This window comes from Haliotis rubra, unplaced genomic scaffold, assembly GCF_003918875.1.
Source record: "Haliotis rubra isolate DU_JTF1 unplaced genomic scaffold, ASM391887v1 Scf547, whole genome shotgun sequence".
Classification (NCBI taxonomy): domain Eukaryota; kingdom Metazoa; phylum Mollusca; class Gastropoda; order Lepetellida; family Haliotidae; genus Haliotis; species Haliotis rubra.
In genome coordinates this window covers 720121-738710 of record NW_025767243.1, presented here as the reverse complement: position 1 = coordinate 738710, position 18590 = coordinate 720121, and the positions used below count along the sequence as shown (strand labels likewise).

Sequence of the window (18590 nt, the reverse complement as noted above, 5' to 3'; positions counted from 1 at the left end):
TATGGCTTGGAGGGGTGATGATGATTTTTATGAAGAAGCATGTACAATGTGAATTACCCCCTCCCTCTCCCCAATTTAAAAAAAATAAATTATGTACAAAATAAGTGAACACCTGCCCCTGTCTCCTCCCCACCCCCACCCCATGTCATGTACAAAATCAAACTTTGTTGCAATACCTTAATTAAACATTCCACATTAAGGTTCCATATCATTTCATTTATCTGTAATGGCATACAGCCATGCACAATGAGGACTGGGAAGCTGAAAGTATGGTGTAACAGCAGCTAAGCAGATAATGTCGCAGACACACAGAGCTATTATGAATTTATGATGTACGCACTTGGGCAGAAACCCTCCATTCAATATATCACAATATATAGCAATATCTCTTAAATTATTGCAATATATCGCAATATGAGATTCAGGGCAATATCCAGCCCTACAGTTAACATTGTCCGGAAGATTCTAACTTCCAAAACACTGACCCCAGGGGAAGGCCATACCTGGAATGATGTCCGAATGTAAATCACTGTACGTGCGGAGCTCTCAGTTTAGCATCTTAATTTAATTAAAGTATGAGTTAATTGTTATATTTTAAAAATATCAACATGCCTGTCCAAGTCTCTTTGTTATAACGGAATATTCACTTTGCTCCGTCAAGTTAAGCATTCATCAATACAGAGGTTAGTAAGCTCAAACCCAGGTTGCTGTCTGAACTTTTGTAGTTTTAAATATACTACCCATCAAAAGTTTAGACTCACTTAAAGCATGTAATGTTATGAATGTATTGAATAAATGTTTCCACTAACTTGGCGGAACCAACTGCGGATGAAGTGCACGAGGATCATGCATCAAATTGCTGAAAGGCATGTGCAAATATCGTGCATGTGAACAGCTGCGTTTTGGTGTAAAGTTTTGTTAAGAATTCGCCAATATTCACTGACTTTCATCATTTATTGAACTCATGACAATAATCTTTCCAACGTTACGAATGTGTTTTACAATACATCAGTTCATATGTAAACAGTACCTTTAAACAGTATGGAATATTTTGCAAAATCTAGTTTGAACAGTTGACTGAAGTAAGTGGCTACATTTACACTAGTGAGTCTAAACTTTTGATAGGTAGTATAGAATCCACCTTCTGGCATCTGGACACATGATCAGGAGTACGTGTTGACATTTGGGAGAAGGCCTCCATGCTTAGACTAGGACATTGTTATGGCGGAACCTCTTCATCAGCTTCTATATTTGATTTCCAACGCTGCAACGTCTGTACGATGCAACATTGTAACAAGAATAGAAATAAACTTTGACTGGTGACAGTGTATCAGCTTAATGTGACTTTTGCGACAACAATCATATTAACGACAACAGATCGGTACAGGACGTGCTATTCCATACGTGCATGTGTGTTGACAAGTATCGAATGTCGTCCTCAGTGTTTTCGTTCAAGCACCTCAAATATTCACAAACTGTCATTTTAAACAATTGCCATGCAGATATGCGAATCCTGCAGTGTAAAGTCTGGATTAGACACACACACACACACACACACACACACACACACACACACACACACACACACACACACACACACACACACACACACACACACACACACACACACACACACGCACACACACGGACGCACACACACACGGACGCACACACGGACGCACACGCACGCACGCACGCGCGCTATACAGAGAGAGAGACAGACAGACACACACACGCGCGTGCGCCACGCACACCACACACACACACACACAAAACAAACAACAACAATGTTTTCCTTCACAGACTTGAACCTGACTGTTCCTCTAAATCACCATTTGTTGTAGGGTAGAAACACAAGCAAAGATTACCTCCCTTTGTTACACATGTCCTCGTTTCGCTTTCGTTTCTATTAAATGGGTATAGATCGGACGTAGATTTCACCTTCTAAATTCCACCTTGTACTGGTATGTAATATATTCTGCCTACATTCTTTTTGAATTCAGAAATAATCAATTTTTCATAACTTATATTATGGACGTTAAATACATTTTGTATATGACCTATATCATATAGTATATGCACCGAGCTATAAATGATCTACTTAGAAGTTGAACGACAGCTTCTGTATAGTTCTTTGTACCAGTACGACCTTTATTGTAAATTAACATTTACATACATCTAAACATGCTAATGTCGGTTCTGATAACACCAATGACCACATGGAAGGCGGATATGCCAACATTACTGATTTACATCTGCACTCCTACAGTCAGTTTGAGTCAGAAACGGACCGATGAATTACAAATTTGTTCATTGTACAAAATTGCCACATAAATATAAATAGTACACATGTTTATCATTTACTAATACCCAGCAGCTTTCTTATATTTGAAAATTTTCCGGACTCCACCAAAAAGTTGTTTAAGAAACTATCATCATTGAAAACGCAAAAGTTGTTATCTGTCGCGGCGGGGTGAAACCGCAGAAACGGAACAGCCAGTCATGGCGGGGACATCTCAAAATCTATTCCGGGAGACCTGTCGGTTCCTCGTCTGTCGTAGTGTCATAGTCACGACTTAAAGGGATGACAAGTGGTGCCACAGTTGCCTGTTGTAAGCCATCCGAGACCAGTAACCTTGTTCAATGACGTTAGCTACCTTGTTGACACAGTTTTGCCAAGTTTCAGTCGTGATTTTTCCTTAACCAAAACCTCTACGTCACGTAATCTAAAAGTTGTGTTTGATCTGGCAACATCTCCTTTGACAATACCCCATATAATTTCAATGGGGTTAAGGTCACAGTGATAGGGTGGAAGTCGCAGAATATCGTGACCCTTACTTCTTATGTAACTGTCAACTTTGTAGAAAGGTTCACCTTTGTGGGGTTTTATGATCTCATATAGCTGAGGCTTCATTGCCTTTGAAGGCCGTGCGATCTGAAATTTGTCGAGCCATGATATCATATCACCTTTTCGACTGTTCGATGTCTGGGCTTTACTGTCGGGGTCCTGCACGCTGTGGTATGCACGATAAAAGACTTCTCTGGTAGAGCTGGTACCAACTTGTTTTAACCCAATCGAGGAAAACCGCACCATTCATCTCGGAATGGTAGTCTCTGTTATCTGTGGACTTTGCCCTGAATACCAAAGTCGCAGCCTGGGAGAAAGCCTTTGCTGGAGCAACCAGCATGGAGAATGATTAGTCTCTCTCCTTTCCCTAGAGGCAGCTTTCTACGTGACCCTTATCACTCCCCCATCGGGTACCCACTGACTGCTGGCGGTGTGCGAGGCGATGACCCAGGTCTCGTCCAAGTACACTGGCTCGAACCCTTCCTCACGCTTCTTCTTTATAACCCCCTGAAAATTATTTCTCAAGCGAACGATATCAGGGCGTTCACAGAGTACTGACCTATTCTCCCCAGAAATTGTCTTATAACGATACCCGAAGAGTGTGTAGAGTCGCCAGGTGTGTACTTTGATACTCAGAGGTTGTGTTCTTAGCTTCAAATGCTTTTTAAAAATTTCAGCGACATGTATTTGTTTTCAGAATAAAGCTTGTTGATAGACTGCCTTACAAGGTTCTTTTGAAAGTTGTCCAAATGTTTTAATTTTTGTGATTTTGACACGACCCCTACCTGCTTCGCATCACCCTCACAATGTTTGTGTTCCAGAACATTTGTCAGTACCCTTGCTGATACTCCTAAAGCTTTTGCTGCCCGCTTACGGAATTTATTAATGGCATAAAATGGTTTGCCCCTTTCGGCTTCAGCACGGAAAAATCGTACTCTTTAATCATCAACTGTTTCACGTCAGCATTCAACTTCATTTTTCATCAGGCATGTGTATCCCGTGCACGACGAGATAGTGGCTGTTCCGTTTCTGCGGTTTCACCCCGCCGCGACAGATAACAACTTTTGCGTTTTCAATGATAATAGTTTCTTAAACAACTTTTTTGGTGGAGTCGGAAAATTTTCAAATATAAAGAAAGCTGCTGGGTATTAGTAAATGATAAACATGTGTACTATTTATATTTATGTGGCAATTTAGTACAATGAACAAATTTGCAATTCATCGGCCCGTTTCTGACTCAAACGGACTGTACATATAAACGCAATGCACTTTTATCGTTTTGCCTTCTTCAAGTTCAAAATTATACAGTAATTGATAAACATACGTTATTTAAAACCACCTTAGAAACATGTCATGAAATTTGTCCATTATTGTATGAGACACGCACGTCCTGTGCAGAAAGTCTCACGTATTAACAGCCACGTGGGATACGATCTAACTTACAAATTAACTTGTGACAAATGTTACCATAAGACACATTGCAATATAGAAGGTGAATCTGAATTAAATATAGTCAATTGTGCTGTGCACCAGGACCGAAACTTTAGGTTTTCATCAGATTATGAAAGGAGGTATTGTATTTGTTTATTTAAATATTTGCCTTATCGCCAAAATTAATAATAGTGCATGTATGGTTTGGTGGAAAGACTGTTAATTAATATGAATATTTAAATTTTATATTGTTAATAGGCTGATTCCGTGTAATATAGCAAATACTTTCCTAAAATTTATAAGACTTAGGTCTTTATGATAAATTAATAACATATGTCCCATTATGAAAAAACAAAAATAACAGACTAATGTGAATTGTGAAATTGTCACTCAGAGCCAGAGGCTCTAATAAGAAGTGCAAACTAAAAATGGTCCATTTGAGGCCACTTAATTCCTCACATATGAAACCATTCAAACCCACAAAACTTAAAGCATTTGGTAGAATATTTGGCACTTTTGGAGCCACTTATAAAGATACTCCTACTTGTAACATGTTACATGAAAGCAACAAAAATATAAGTATATTTGGCACTTTATGGCACATTTTGTATATGCACCATGTATAGAGGGTGCCATGCATATTCTTCTTTACAATTGCAACTGATTATTTCCGTTTTTCATGACAAGAAATACATATTTTGCTAGTTAATTAATAACATCTGGGCTTTGGGATGCTAATAGCTGGTAAAATGTAGGATATGTTGGATTTACAATATAATATTCAGGTAACCATTTCTCAAATCTGACCAACAGAAAGGACATATTAAGCAGAAATGGTACGAACAGAACATATTAATTCAAACCATGTCTGTTGATCTATTGATATATACGTTTGTTTCAAATCAAATAAGAACTTATTTATACAACTTTCATCCTGATTGTGCCACACATAACTAAAACCATATTTATTTAAAACTTGTTTTACATTATGGGCTCAGCATTGTCTACCAACTTCTGCTAATTAATATTGATAACGGTATGTGTGCTAAAATGTTCCATTATCCTTTTTGGTATAATACCTGTGTCCAATATTTAGACATCCGTATCGAGTTAAAAGAGCTTGAATAATGATAAATTATCAAGGATTTTGCCAGGACCGAGATGTTATATCGAGAGACAACCAGAGACATCGAGTTATCAAAGATCAACAAAACGGTGCTCGACTGTATTAGAGATCAGTGTATCTAACACAAATATATTGTGCTTGAATGAGTTCATAACTTTTAAAAGGTTATCAAAATTAAGATGACCATACTCCCACTTTAAAAGGCTATGCGAGTATCAGACATCATGGTTGGTCTGTTGTCAAGGGTCATAACTCTGATTTTTTTTTACATGATGAGTCAGTATGTTCTAGGTTCGAGTCGGCGGTGTTGGAATGCAAATATTTTATTTTATTTTTGGTCAGCAATAAAATTCGGGTCAGTCGGGCGATGAGAAACACAAAATAAAAATTCTTCCCCTATTCGTATCGCGAGATGCTTCCGGTATATACCGGTAATATTGCACAACCCTAGTTTGCAGTACATACTAAACTAAAAGCAGTGAAAAGTAGAAACATACAACCAGTGCAGTACAGAGTTTCAAAAGTTACATGCCTCTAGCTACCTTAATAAATCAATTCCAAATTGTAGTGTTTGCAAATCTTTTAATGTGCCAAATGATGTATCATATGATATGGCATTGACTCACAACGAGAATAGGATAACGTGCGTATATGTTATTAATTGTGGTATCCTCTTTTCCCAGTCGGGCAAATTGTTTATTTGGGATTAAAGAGGATTATAAAGGGATAGTCGACAGGATTTGTTTGTTCGATGTGTTGATAGAAAGTGTACTATGTAACCTAAGTGATATTGGTGACGAATTTCATTATTTATTTATATATCGAATAGAGTAGAAGAGAAAAATATATCCAGAGTATTATTATAATAGACTAGAAGTATGTATAAAATGAATATCCTATTTAACACCAAGAGCTCGGAACTTTAAGAAAACTTTCAATTCTTGTAAAATAATTATGGCTTTATCTGAGAAATAATTTCAATAACTTAATATGTGACTAGCTCGATGTACGTTTGCACCCTATCATACCGTTTGTATATATTTATTATGTTGTATAAATGTAAAATATTATGTATGTACCTCTAATGCTGCAGTTTGCAACCTGAGTGAATAAGGTTCTGTTCAGTTCACAGCAGTACATGAGTAGAGAAGGGATGAGTTTTGTTCAGTTATTACATGCATGTGTGGAGAACAGCAATAATTCACAGTGTTGTTTTAATGTAAGGTATATTAGTCCTTTACCTACCCATGATGGCAAACACTTTGGTAAACGTTCGGTTAATTCCATGTCGTTGAGGTGGTAGAAGTTTAGTGTATCAGGGATATAAGTTTCAATTAAGACTAGCAAGCAAAGTTTCATGTAACTGAAATATGATTCTGTCAATGTAATTTCAGGTGAATTCGTCTTTATTGGAGGTAACACTTAATCTCTGTACATCTCAATCTGTAATACTATCTCACTGGCTTCCTGTCATTCAACTGATGGGCCCCCACACACACACACACACAATCTATCATACATTAGGTGCCATATTGATATCATCTTTAATGAAACAAATGTTTCGGATTTACCACGAGATAAAATTCAAATAAGAATTTGCGGACGTACAAATATTTCTGTTACATTACACATATGCTCTGACGCTATGGACTACTGATGCATTATCTCGAACCATGTAAAAGATGTTATTCCAGATCGCCTGTCCCAGTTACTAGATACGACTGAATACATCAAAGCGGTATTCATATAAGCTTATGCTTGTTGACCAGTCCAGTTCCTTTCTTTGGAAATAAATAGGCTTAAATCAAATTGAATACATCAAACACTACATACAGAACATATCTATATGAACACCTTAAATCATTTTAGTAGAGTAAAGGAATCACACGGCAGGCATTCTATCTGGAAATGCCAACATCTTCTTGTAGACATTTTCAATTGACGCCAACAATCCTTTTTGAAACTCGGCCAAGTGCCTTTCATGTTCATTTCAAACCTTTTTCAGCAGGTTGAATTTCAAGAGTGATCGATTACAAGAGAAAATGATGAGGGAATGGGAAAGTGACGACAATGAAGACCTGCAGGTGTCAGCATCATTTTTGGAGAGGGATCAGATCGATTTCCGGCCTATCTGTTTTCGACCTTCGCGGGAAGAGCTCGGTCATATTCAGCAAATTAATCAAACAGAACTTCCATTCTCCCCACTTAAGCCCTAAGAAACTGTTTGCAAAATCATTTGGTGTGAGTGAAGAATGTATCTATATCTGCCCAGAAAGAGAAAAATGGTAATTCATGATAATCCTGACCATCTTGTTATTTTCATCAACTTCCCCGTGACTTCGAGGTACGTTCATTTGCAATTTACAAGGCTCAATGATGGTTGTGTTAGTTTTGCACCCTGACGCCTCTATACAAACCTTGAAATCCATCGTTCGGGGAAATAAGCGTTTTTACAATGGCAAACCGGCTTCGTTGTTTTATAAAGGAAAGCGCCTTGACGATGATTCATTGACGATTGGTTCCCTGTTTAAAATGGAGATTATGTGTCGTGTTTTGTTTCATCAAATGAAGCCATTGAATGCTTTCATTCACCAAAACTGAATATTCTAAACAAGTATACCATGAAGTGTTCTCAAACAAGGAGTTTTGGTGAAATGAAACACGTGTTCAAAACAGTTTGGGCAAGAATTTCCAGGTCTTAAATCTCGCATTGATGATGTGTGGTTTTCAGTTGGCAAGCAACTAGCAAAGGAAGATGAATATTACTGTATTGATCAACAGAAGAGAACGCAAATGCAGGAAAGAGGAAGGCTGGCTGTTCATGTTGAAGCCAGTGGGCTCATTTCCGATTACCGTGAAATTTGAAGGTTCTGGAGTAGAACACACGCCTAAGATCCTACTTGTTTCATCTCCCATAACAACAGCAGCACTTCGAGGAGGAAATATCTTCACTGGCAGAGTATGCCCCAAATGCACTTCGTCTGTTCATCAAGAACAAAAGGCTGAAGGAGGTGACATTGTCAGAAACAATGGGCTTTCGACACAAATGTGTAGTGACTGCAAAGGTCACAAAGAAGATGCGTATTCATGAAACTTAAAGAAGGTGGGCAAGTAAACGGCTTTGTTGTAAATCTGTTCAAACTTGACACTGTTCAACACCTGAAAGAGATGATACAGGATCATCTCTCTGTAGCAGTATTCCAGCTGCAGATGTTTTTGAAGGAAAAGAAATGCATAATGCATATCTGATGCAAGATTATCATGTCAGAGGTGAGGACACAATTCATGTTAATGTCTTCCAAGAGCCAGTGTACCTCAGCGTCCGTCAACCTGGAAGAGAAAGATTACACCTGACAGTAAATTGCAAGCAGTCTACTGTTGGAAAAGTTAAGCTGTTCCTTGCTGATCAATTTGGAAGTCACGCTTCAAAGATAAATATCATTCATAAAAGCAGATGTCTTGAGGACAATGAAACGTTGGAAGAAAGTGGTCTCGAATCAGGAAGCACTGTGCTCATCCCCAGAGTGGCTCAGATAGCTGAATCAGTGAGAAAAGGAATAATGAAAGTGTACATTGCCAAGGAAGATGGAACCTTTCTAAAAACTCTTGCAGTGGAAGCCGGAAAGTTCTTATTTTATGGTAGGTTGCTTCAAATGTTGGTTATGATTATGGCTAAACATATCCGAAAATACAGTACGTGTATCAAAATTGATGTTCAAACTTTTTCTGCCAAGTAGAACTGTGTAAATGTGATAAAATGGGAAAAGACAGTTTAAGTAAACTATGTATGATATTTTGTGTCAGTGAATCTCATTGGAATCTGTTGAATATCAGAAATACTTCAACTAAACTGTTTGTTGTTTACAGGAAGACTGTACCTGCACAAAATATGTATCCGCCCCTCCAATTCATAATGATAAATCGATAATACAAGTATATGTAGAGCGCAGCAAATCACAGTGATAATGTACTCTATGCACTAGCGGATTTGTATAATTGACTAAACAAGTGAGTCTGTAGTTGTGATTTTAAAGAGAAGAGACAGAGGTAGCTGTTTTGATAATATCAAGGATAAAGTTCCATTTAGATGCAGCTATGAAGACAAAAATATTCAGACACACACACACACACACACACACACACACACACACAAAGTAGAACATTTAAATATGTGAACAGAGAAGAGATCTTATGAGCGGAGGCTCTGTGAGGACAATAGACTGGTAGGAGTTCTCTGAGGTGCAAGATGGTTGTATCATTTGTAATCCATGCGGAGGATCTTGAAGTCCACACGTGAATCATTTGGCAGCCGATGGAGTTGTCTTAGAAGTAGTGATGTATTAGTGAGTTTTGACGATCAAAATATAATCCTGGCCGCGTATTTTAAAATTGCTTGAGGTCCTTTAATTTGTTCTCTTAACATAAGGAGGGAGGCTGTTACAATAGTCAATATGACAGATGTCGAGAGATAGCATCAGTGTCACACAGATTTTGTCAGATGCAACAATTGTTGGAAGCGAAAATGGTTAGAGTTTTGAAACCTGTGCAGCTCTGAGTCTTTCTTTCACGATCAAGCACAATAAATCCTGTATTTTCTTATTTTATTTTAAGCATGTGAGATGGCATGATGCCAATATAACATTCCTCCACTTTATCTCCAAACACAACTGAGCTGGTACATGTGAAACTCTGGCCGTCTCTGGACAATTTTGTAGTGACAGGACCACGTGATCTTGGGTATATTGTTAACAAGATTGGTCAATTGAACCTTGTGGTACATCTACCACCAGGTGATAATGAAAAGATGACATCTATACTCTGGTATCTATCAGACAGAAAGGTATTCCTCATGTAAAGCCCTTTCTGGTCAGATGTTCTGAAGTAACTTCGATAGGAAAAGGTAAAATTAATACAGGCCTATAGTTATTCAGTCTGCTCCTATCAAGTCCCTCGTAAACATGGGACCTAGCTATGGCATTTTTAAACGATCTTGGCACTTTACCAGATTGCCGTGTGACTGCTAATAAATGGCAGCAAGGCTCAGTATATGATCATAAGGAGCATTGTTGGAGTCAGATCCAGATCAGAGCTTTTGGCTTGTATCTTTATAATCAAGGTTTCTCCTGTTTTATGGCATCGTTGTATCACGGAGATAATGGTTTATATGCAGTATACTTTCCATGGCGTGGGGCAAGCTTTTTCAGGAAACCCCCAAAGGACAGTACTACATAGATTCGCCATGTAATCCACATCTTTTGGGTAGTCCGAAAGAGGGGAATGTTAAAATATCACTTTTGAATAGCCCCGATTCAATTACTTGATATTTCTTTAAGTACACTCTTTAGGGTACGGCTTGATTGATTTCACACTGAGATTAAAATAGTATGAAGAATTCATATCGAAATCAACCACTCTGCCAAAGTTTACATACTGAGCCAGAACAATATATACCCATGCTTGTGTGGGGGCACATTCACAACTTGCTTCTGACTAGTTGTCAGTTTTCTGGTGTTGTATTATCTCTGGGTCAAATTGGAAGAAATACTCCACTTTCCTGGCTTATTAGCACAGATATTAGAGAGTTATCAAATTCAGTATGAAATGTTAAAATTAATATTTTGTTCCTTCTGGAATAATTGAATCTACGTTAAAGTCACATTTAAAAACACTGTCTGTGATATTCATCCTGTAAGAATGATTCAAGTCAACGGGATTTGAAACAGATGCTTTCAAATGAATATTTTCGCTCTTTGTAATGCTGTTTTGGTCTAATTTAGTTTCGATACCAATGGTGGGCATATCAGACTCGTGGTTCTACAATGTTAGAGTAAAATGCTCTATAGGTTTATTTTATTCGCTGACAGACTCAGAATTTCAGTAGAAACTGTAATTCATATCCATTTCTCCTTGATTCAGCACCGGATTCCATTCGCAGTGATGTGATTGAAATATCTCTAACAGAAAGCATTGACCCAGTTCAGGAGATTCGTGGTGGCATCATGGTGAGGATGCCACCAGAAACCAGAAGACCACTCTCAACATGACCCTTGTCCCCAAAATGAAGTTGACCTGTGTACCATACAGTCTGGGTCCAGGGCCATCAACGTCCAACTCCAGCTCTGAGTCACTTATGCAAGGAATAGTTTCACTATCTGCACATGCTAACACGTCTCCGCAAAGAACAATTCCAAACAGGATGTCATTTCAACATCCAGGTGTATTTGAGCACTATTCAGACCCCAGAAACAGGCCATTACAAGATGTACAGATATTCCAAAGAACTGAGAGAAAACCCTCAGCGATTTATCATTCGTGAACAGTCGGTGTTTGATGTTCCTAAAGGAGATGCTGGAAATGAATTTGCTTGTATTGCTCGATCACCGAGTGTCCAATCTTCGGAGAGCATGATGGCTGTTTCTCCCGAACACCGCATTCACAGGTCGCCAAGTCTACAGTTTCCTAGTAGCGGTAAGATCATTCTTTTTGGTGGCATTTTTAGAAGTTGGAGAGTCAGATAAGGGCAAACTTTATGGATGAAAAACGTCTCTATTCAGGTGATGCTACCTTTCGATACAGATTCTTGTATCTATGTCAAGTGTCCGGTCAGATTACATTTCAAATACGTATATTTTCTTTCAACAAAATGAATACATATCACATACGGATCTCATTATTGTCTAATTTTGAGTCATGAGTTTACTTAATTTTTTTTTTTTTAATTATTCCACTTTTTCTGTACATCATATCATACATCCATAGACGCATTACACATCAATGATTAGAATACAATTGACTTAAACAATGTATATGACAAGTTGAACTGGCATAAGAAATGAGTGTTACATCATTCACAACCGGTACAAGCCAAATAATCGGTGACAACTGGACCAAAACTTAAAAAACTTATTGTAACCACAAGTTGAATATGCTATTGCTTAGTAATATTATAGTAGTTTGTCAACTCTTGCTGGACAACTTCAAGTCTCAATTGTCTTCGTTTGAAATACGATTAAAAATGAGATCTTTTATCACCAGAATTATAGCATTTAAAGGGTCATTGTTTTTAGTAGGATATCCCAAAATAACATTTTCTTTTTGAAAGATATTCTGGTTTCTGCGACACTATTTATCCAGTGTTGAATATCAGTCCATAAAAAGTTGACATGTTTACAATACCAGAATAGGTGGCTGATATCACAGTAAGTTTACTTAATTTGCTTATAGGAAATTGCAAATTATAGTCTGTTTGCATTGAAAACGTACCGATGAATTTCAACTTTAAACAATAACGTAATTCAAATAGGTGAAATTAAGATTGCGAATCCTCATAATTTGACCTTGCAAATTGAACATTTAAATCTCAGAAGTATATATAACTTAGGATAAAAGTTGTTTTAACAAACGATCATAGTTTCCAAGTCACCATTATTGGTTGTATTACAAGGGGTAAGCGCAGTAGTTGGAATAGTAAAACAAATGCACGTGCGGTTCGTGATGAGCGTTAACTTAGACCAACCCTACATGTTCTCGGTGTTTCATTTTAATGTGCATACCCCTTGTAATACAAACCAATAAGAGCGATTTGAAACTATGATCGTTTGTTAATCAACTTTTATCCTAAGTTGAATAAAATTCATAGATTTAAATGTTCAGTTGGCAAAGTCAAATGATGAGGATTCGCAATCTTAATTTTTCACTTTATTTGATTTACTTTTTATCCCTCGGCATGTAATGCAGGGGGATTTAGTCGTCGCCTCGTCCCTTTGTCCGTCCGTAATCATTTTGTTTCCAGAGCATAACTCCAAAACCTTTAAATATTTTTCAACCCAAATTCGTAGATATATATCAAACAGATCCTTAAGTGGTGCCTTTTGCTATTTGCAGATTTTGGCATTTCTTCCTTTCCCAGGTTTACATGGAAACGATTCGGACTTAGCCCCAAAAGGGAGGGGCGGGCTTCGTTTCCAGGCATAACTCAAGAACCGTTCAATACTGTTCAACAAAACTTGGTAGATATATCAAACAGAACCTTAGGTGGTGCCTTATGCTATTTGCAGATTTTTGGCATTTTTATTTTTCTGGTTTCCATGGAAACGATTCGGACTTCGGTGGGTTTCGTTTCCGGAGCACAACTGGAAAACTTCTTAATATCTTTCAGCAAACTTGGAAGATATATGAGACAGATCTTGAAGTGGTGCCTTTTGCTATTTACAGATTTTGGCATTTATATTTTTTTTTGTTTTCATGGAAACGATTCGGACTTAGTCCCAAAAGGGAGGGGTGGGTTTCGTTTCCGGAGCACAACTGGAAAACTTCTTAATATCTTTCAGCAAAACTTGGCAGATATGTGAGGCAGATCCCAAAGTGGTGCCTTTTGCTATTTGCAGGTTTTGTGATTTATTATTTTCTTGGTTTCCATGGAAACGATTCGGACTTAGTCCCAAAAGGGAGGGGTGGGCTTCATTTCCGGTGCACAACTCGAAAAGCGTTCAGTATCTTTCAACAGAACTTGGCAGATATATTAGGCAAATGTTGAAATGGTGCCTTTTGCTATTTACAGATTTTTGGCATTTATATTTCTCATGATTTCCATTGAAATGATTTGGACTTAGTTTAAAAAAAAGTCAAGCTGGACTTTAAGTAACTGTCAGATGATTTGTTCTTTCAAATATGTGGGGGCCGGGGGGATATGTCATCTTCTGATGACTCTTGTTGTTTAAAGTGAAATTCATCGGTACGTTTTCACTGCAAACAGACTATACCTTAAACAGAAATGTGAGGAATGTAAACGGTTACCCGGAAGTGTAGGATAAACTCAACCATTCGCGAATATCTCATATCATCAGTTCTTTATATCGTGTTTTATCGGGGTTATTAAAATGGACTCCGTCCGTGCGTGCGTGCGTCCGTCCGTCCGTCTGTCCGTGCACATTTGTCTTTTTTCCGGAGCATAACTCCAAAACCGTGCAATGTTTCTTCACCAAACTTGGCACATAGATAGATCTGGTCGTTTACTGGTGCCTTTTGGTGGTTTTGGATTACTGAATAATTTTATTTTGCATTTCCATGGCAACAAGTTTGACAGACTAAAATTGGTGGTAGTGTTCTTTTCTGGAGCAGAACTTTAAAACCGTTCACTATTTCTTCACCAATCGTGGTACATAGATAGGTCTGGTGGGGTACTGGTGCCTTTTGGTAGTTTTGGATTTCTGAATAAAGTGTTTTGGGCGTTTCCATGGCAACAAGTTTCACTTTGACTGAAAATCTTTTCCGGAGCAGAACTCTAAAACCGTTCAATGTTTCTTCACCAAACTTGGCACATAGATAGATCTGGTGGTGAACTGGTGCCTTTTGGTAGTTTTGGATTTCTGAATAAAATATTTTTGGCGTTTCCATGGCAACAAGTTTCACTTTGACTGAAATTGGTGGTAGTGCTCTTTTCTGGAGCAGAACTTAAAAACTGTTCACTGTTTCATCACGAAATTTCATACATAGGTAGGTCTAGTGGTGAACTGGTGCCTTTTGCTAGTTTTGGATTTCTGAATAAAATGGGGTTTTTGTTTGCGTTTCCATGGCAACAATTTTGGCTTCAACTGAATTTGGTGGTAGTGCTCCTTTCTGGAGCAGAACTTTGAAACCTTTCAGTACTCTCCTTCCACTTAGCTATATACACACCAAAACATTTGACATAATCATAACTCGTAGACATATTCATGAAGAGTATTTTGCCATTGCGGGGGATATTGATGACTTTGTCTTCTTGTCGTTTTATTTTGTTTTGTTGTTTAACGCCGCACTCGGTAATATTTCCAGCTATATGACAACGTTACATGCATAGCCAAAGTATTTGCAGTAAACAATAAACAAACATATCTTTTTTATTACTTTTATAAATGTTTTTATTACTTTTTATGAGTATTTTAGTATTACCGTATTTACTATCTTACACTAATCAGTTGTTGTTTTCCATCAGCAATACCAGACTGTTTGCTGGAAGAGGTTTCACGACAACTTGGACACGAATGGAAGCGCGTAGCTCTGGCACTTAGGTTGAATCAAAATGACATTGACAATTTGGAATACAAACACAATCAAAGCCTCCATGAACAGGCTTTGGAGGCTTTGCTGCTTTGGAAAATGCGTAAATCTAAAGATGCTACCATTGCAGAACTGAAGAATGTCCTCCGGGAATGTGAGTTAGCTTTGATTGCCGACTCAGTGGACGAGAATATCAAATATGCAAGTGTTTGAAAGTGACACAGCTGCACAGAAACTACTCATCATATGTACATCATATATATCTGCTTCACACCAGGTCTAGCGAAGAGAGGGCAGTGGGGTAGCCTAGTGGTTAAAGCGTTCGCTGAAGACCCGAGTTCGATTCCCCAAATGGGTACAATGTGTGAAGCCCATTTCATGTGTACCCAGCCGTGATATTGCTGGAATATTGCTAAAAGTGGCGTAAAACTAAACTCACTAATTCACTCTGGTGAATAGAGCGTTTGTCCGGAGGATGGAAGACCGGCAGATCGTTAAGGGGTGCACTTGTTATTACCCTGCTTTGCGCTCGGCATTAAGGGATAATACAAGGCAGATATTTATGTTGTGGATACTATTTTTTTTGCAAAACATTGACCTTTTAATCTTTATGTACTCCTGCTGCTTCGGGAATCATATTAAAGATGTATGTTTGGTCCTCTACTATTTGTGCATCAATATGTTCTGTATATACTTCAGTGTACCCTTGTACCCTTTAGAATCTTGCCAGCTTGACGCTGATTGTCGAGCATGACTTTCCGTTCTCCAATGTGATGTCAGTAAACAAAGGGAAACCAAAGAAAGTATACCTCCTTTCGCTTCACCAAGTTCTATGAATTTTATATTTACATGAAAAACAGCTTTGGTATACCTTCTTCTCACACTCAATGTACATCTTATTTTGATAGATTTTTAAACATCATTTATATATTTGACTGTGTGCCCAATCATTTCCACATTTTTCATGGGCCATGTAGGAATGCTATGTATGGTGCTTTTAGATTTCCAAAGACAGCAAAATGATATGATGTTTACATGACTTGTATATATGACCTGAATGATCTGACGAGAGTATATGAAATACAGGTAGAAAGGAAGAGAGACATAAATGTGTTTTATATATTTTCTTATTTTAATTTTTTTGATAAATCGTTTTTAAGTGCGTACTTGTACGCATGATTATGTACCGGAGAACGTTCATTATCAGAGATATATTGCAATTTTGTTTTGTCATTTTTGTATATTTATGAACTAATATTACCTGAATTGCTTTGATTTCTTGTGTTAGTCCAACGTTTGATCATGTATTTTGTATGTAATTGACGAGATGAAGTGTTCTTTATATTATTTTAGAAAACAATGGGTTCAACGACATATATCTTAATCACTTCTTTGAGGGGCATTTAGAAGTTGGAGCATTGAGGAAGGATAATAGTATAATATCGATTAACAACTTCTTTACTGCAGTGAGAGCAATAAAGAAGTTATTCATCCATATATACTATTCACACTTTTGCTAAGGATCAAATTAGGGATTCAACAGAAAACTATCATGTTGAGTCAAATTTGGTTTAAATATCTAAGCTTATTGTAAGCATGGATCCTAGGTTTCAGTGTGTCATTTCATCTTGTGGATCCCATACCTGCTACTGACAGGTGTTGTGTGTACTTGTCAATGACTCGTTCCATGATTTGCAGAATGGTTGATTGGTGTCATGAAAACCATGTTTATGGTTACTCATGTCTCAAGTGCATGAGGTTAGATTAAAGTGGCTGTTTGCATAAAGAGGGGTTACCATATTATAATTTATCCAGTTTTAAATGGATACAATTTTAAATTATGAATCTACGTTTAAGTAAAGTTGTAAATTTTTGTGATCCTCAGCTAAGTGTGAGTAGTATATTATCCTTCCTATGTCTTCGCCTGTAAAAATATTTCCTTTGAGCGAATATTTCCATTTTAGTATCGATCCCTTTCTATTAGTAAATTTAAGTTGATAATTTGACAAGTAGAAATAAGATTTTAGCATTATATACCGTAAAGATTATACAATGTTTGATTGAATATGTCGCCCCTGGGATTAGGTTAGATTATTTTTGTTTTTGATATTTGTTTCCTGGTAGCTAAACATCATTTAACCATCATTGGTAAAAAGATTCCTGGTTTTGCCCTTGGGAGATTAACCTCATGATCAGCAAGTTGCAAGGCTGTAGGTAGTGTGGTTTTGTTAGTAGCCTTGGCTTGCATTGGCTCCCAATTAGACCAAGAGTAGTCTCTGGCATCCACTTCCATAAGTGTACAATTGAGGGTATAATCATGTTACGTGGTGCTGAAATATATAAAGTGATCATTCTCCGCCATTTGCCAATTAGGAGATAAATATCATGTGTTGGCCAATTTCCGGGTGTTATTGAGTATTTGAAGCAGGGGAATTCATTTGAACCGACGGTGTTGGTACATTTGGTGTTATTGAGAGTTTGAAGCAGGGGAATTCATTTTGTCAGCCGTCGGTTCCAAATGAATTCCCCCGCTTCAAATACTCAATAACACCCGGAAATTGGACAACACATGATGTTTATCGACATTGTAAACATAAAAGTAAACCAAAAGGTCCACACACGTTTTTGTGTCTGCACTCATTGACATCGAGTATCGGTACAGCAGTGAAATGTCATCAACCGGCCGTTTCGGCTGTCTCCCATGGTAGCATCTGGAACTGCTCATTTGTGACGTCATTCGGACTTTACGTCACAATATGATTTGAATGACGTCATCTCAGCTGACGACGTAACAATACAATGGTGTGAGCGATGTTTGTATGTATTATTATTACCCACGTGGTCAACGTATGGGTAGTTGCATACTAATCTCGTACGTCACACGAGTGTCGTATCGCGTTGACCTGTGTCGTAACGACTTGACCTGAGATTCTAACGATTTGATTGGATAACCGATGACCTCTCAATTAGGTCACATTCTGACGTAACTATTTTTTCATTCATAACAAACACGTGAATTCATTCATTCTACAACTAAATGCATTGTGGGAATGTAAACATTGCGAACGTTGCCGTGTCGCTGTTTAATTGTGAGTCGAACTGAGACATTATATCCGTCGAAAAACATAAACGCAATGTTTCCACCAG

General features: G+C 37.7%; 1 long non-coding RNA gene across 2 annotated transcripts; it reads left to right on the top strand.

The window, feature by feature from the left end:
- Positions 1 to 1886: 1886 nt before the first annotated feature.
- LOC124253633 lies at positions 1887 to 17581 on the top strand. Of its 2 annotated transcripts, XR_006892251.1 has the most exons (5): positions 1887 to 1964; positions 7411 to 9044; positions 11322 to 11873; positions 15379 to 16594; positions 17568 to 17581. It is a non-coding gene; the product is annotated as an uncharacterized LOC124253633 (long non-coding RNA). The 2 variants fall into 2 exon arrangements; XR_006892250.1 differs by lacking the exon at positions 17568 to 17581 and having other exon boundaries at positions 15379 to 16819.
- The last annotated feature ends 1009 nt before the right edge of the window (positions 17582 to 18590 follow it).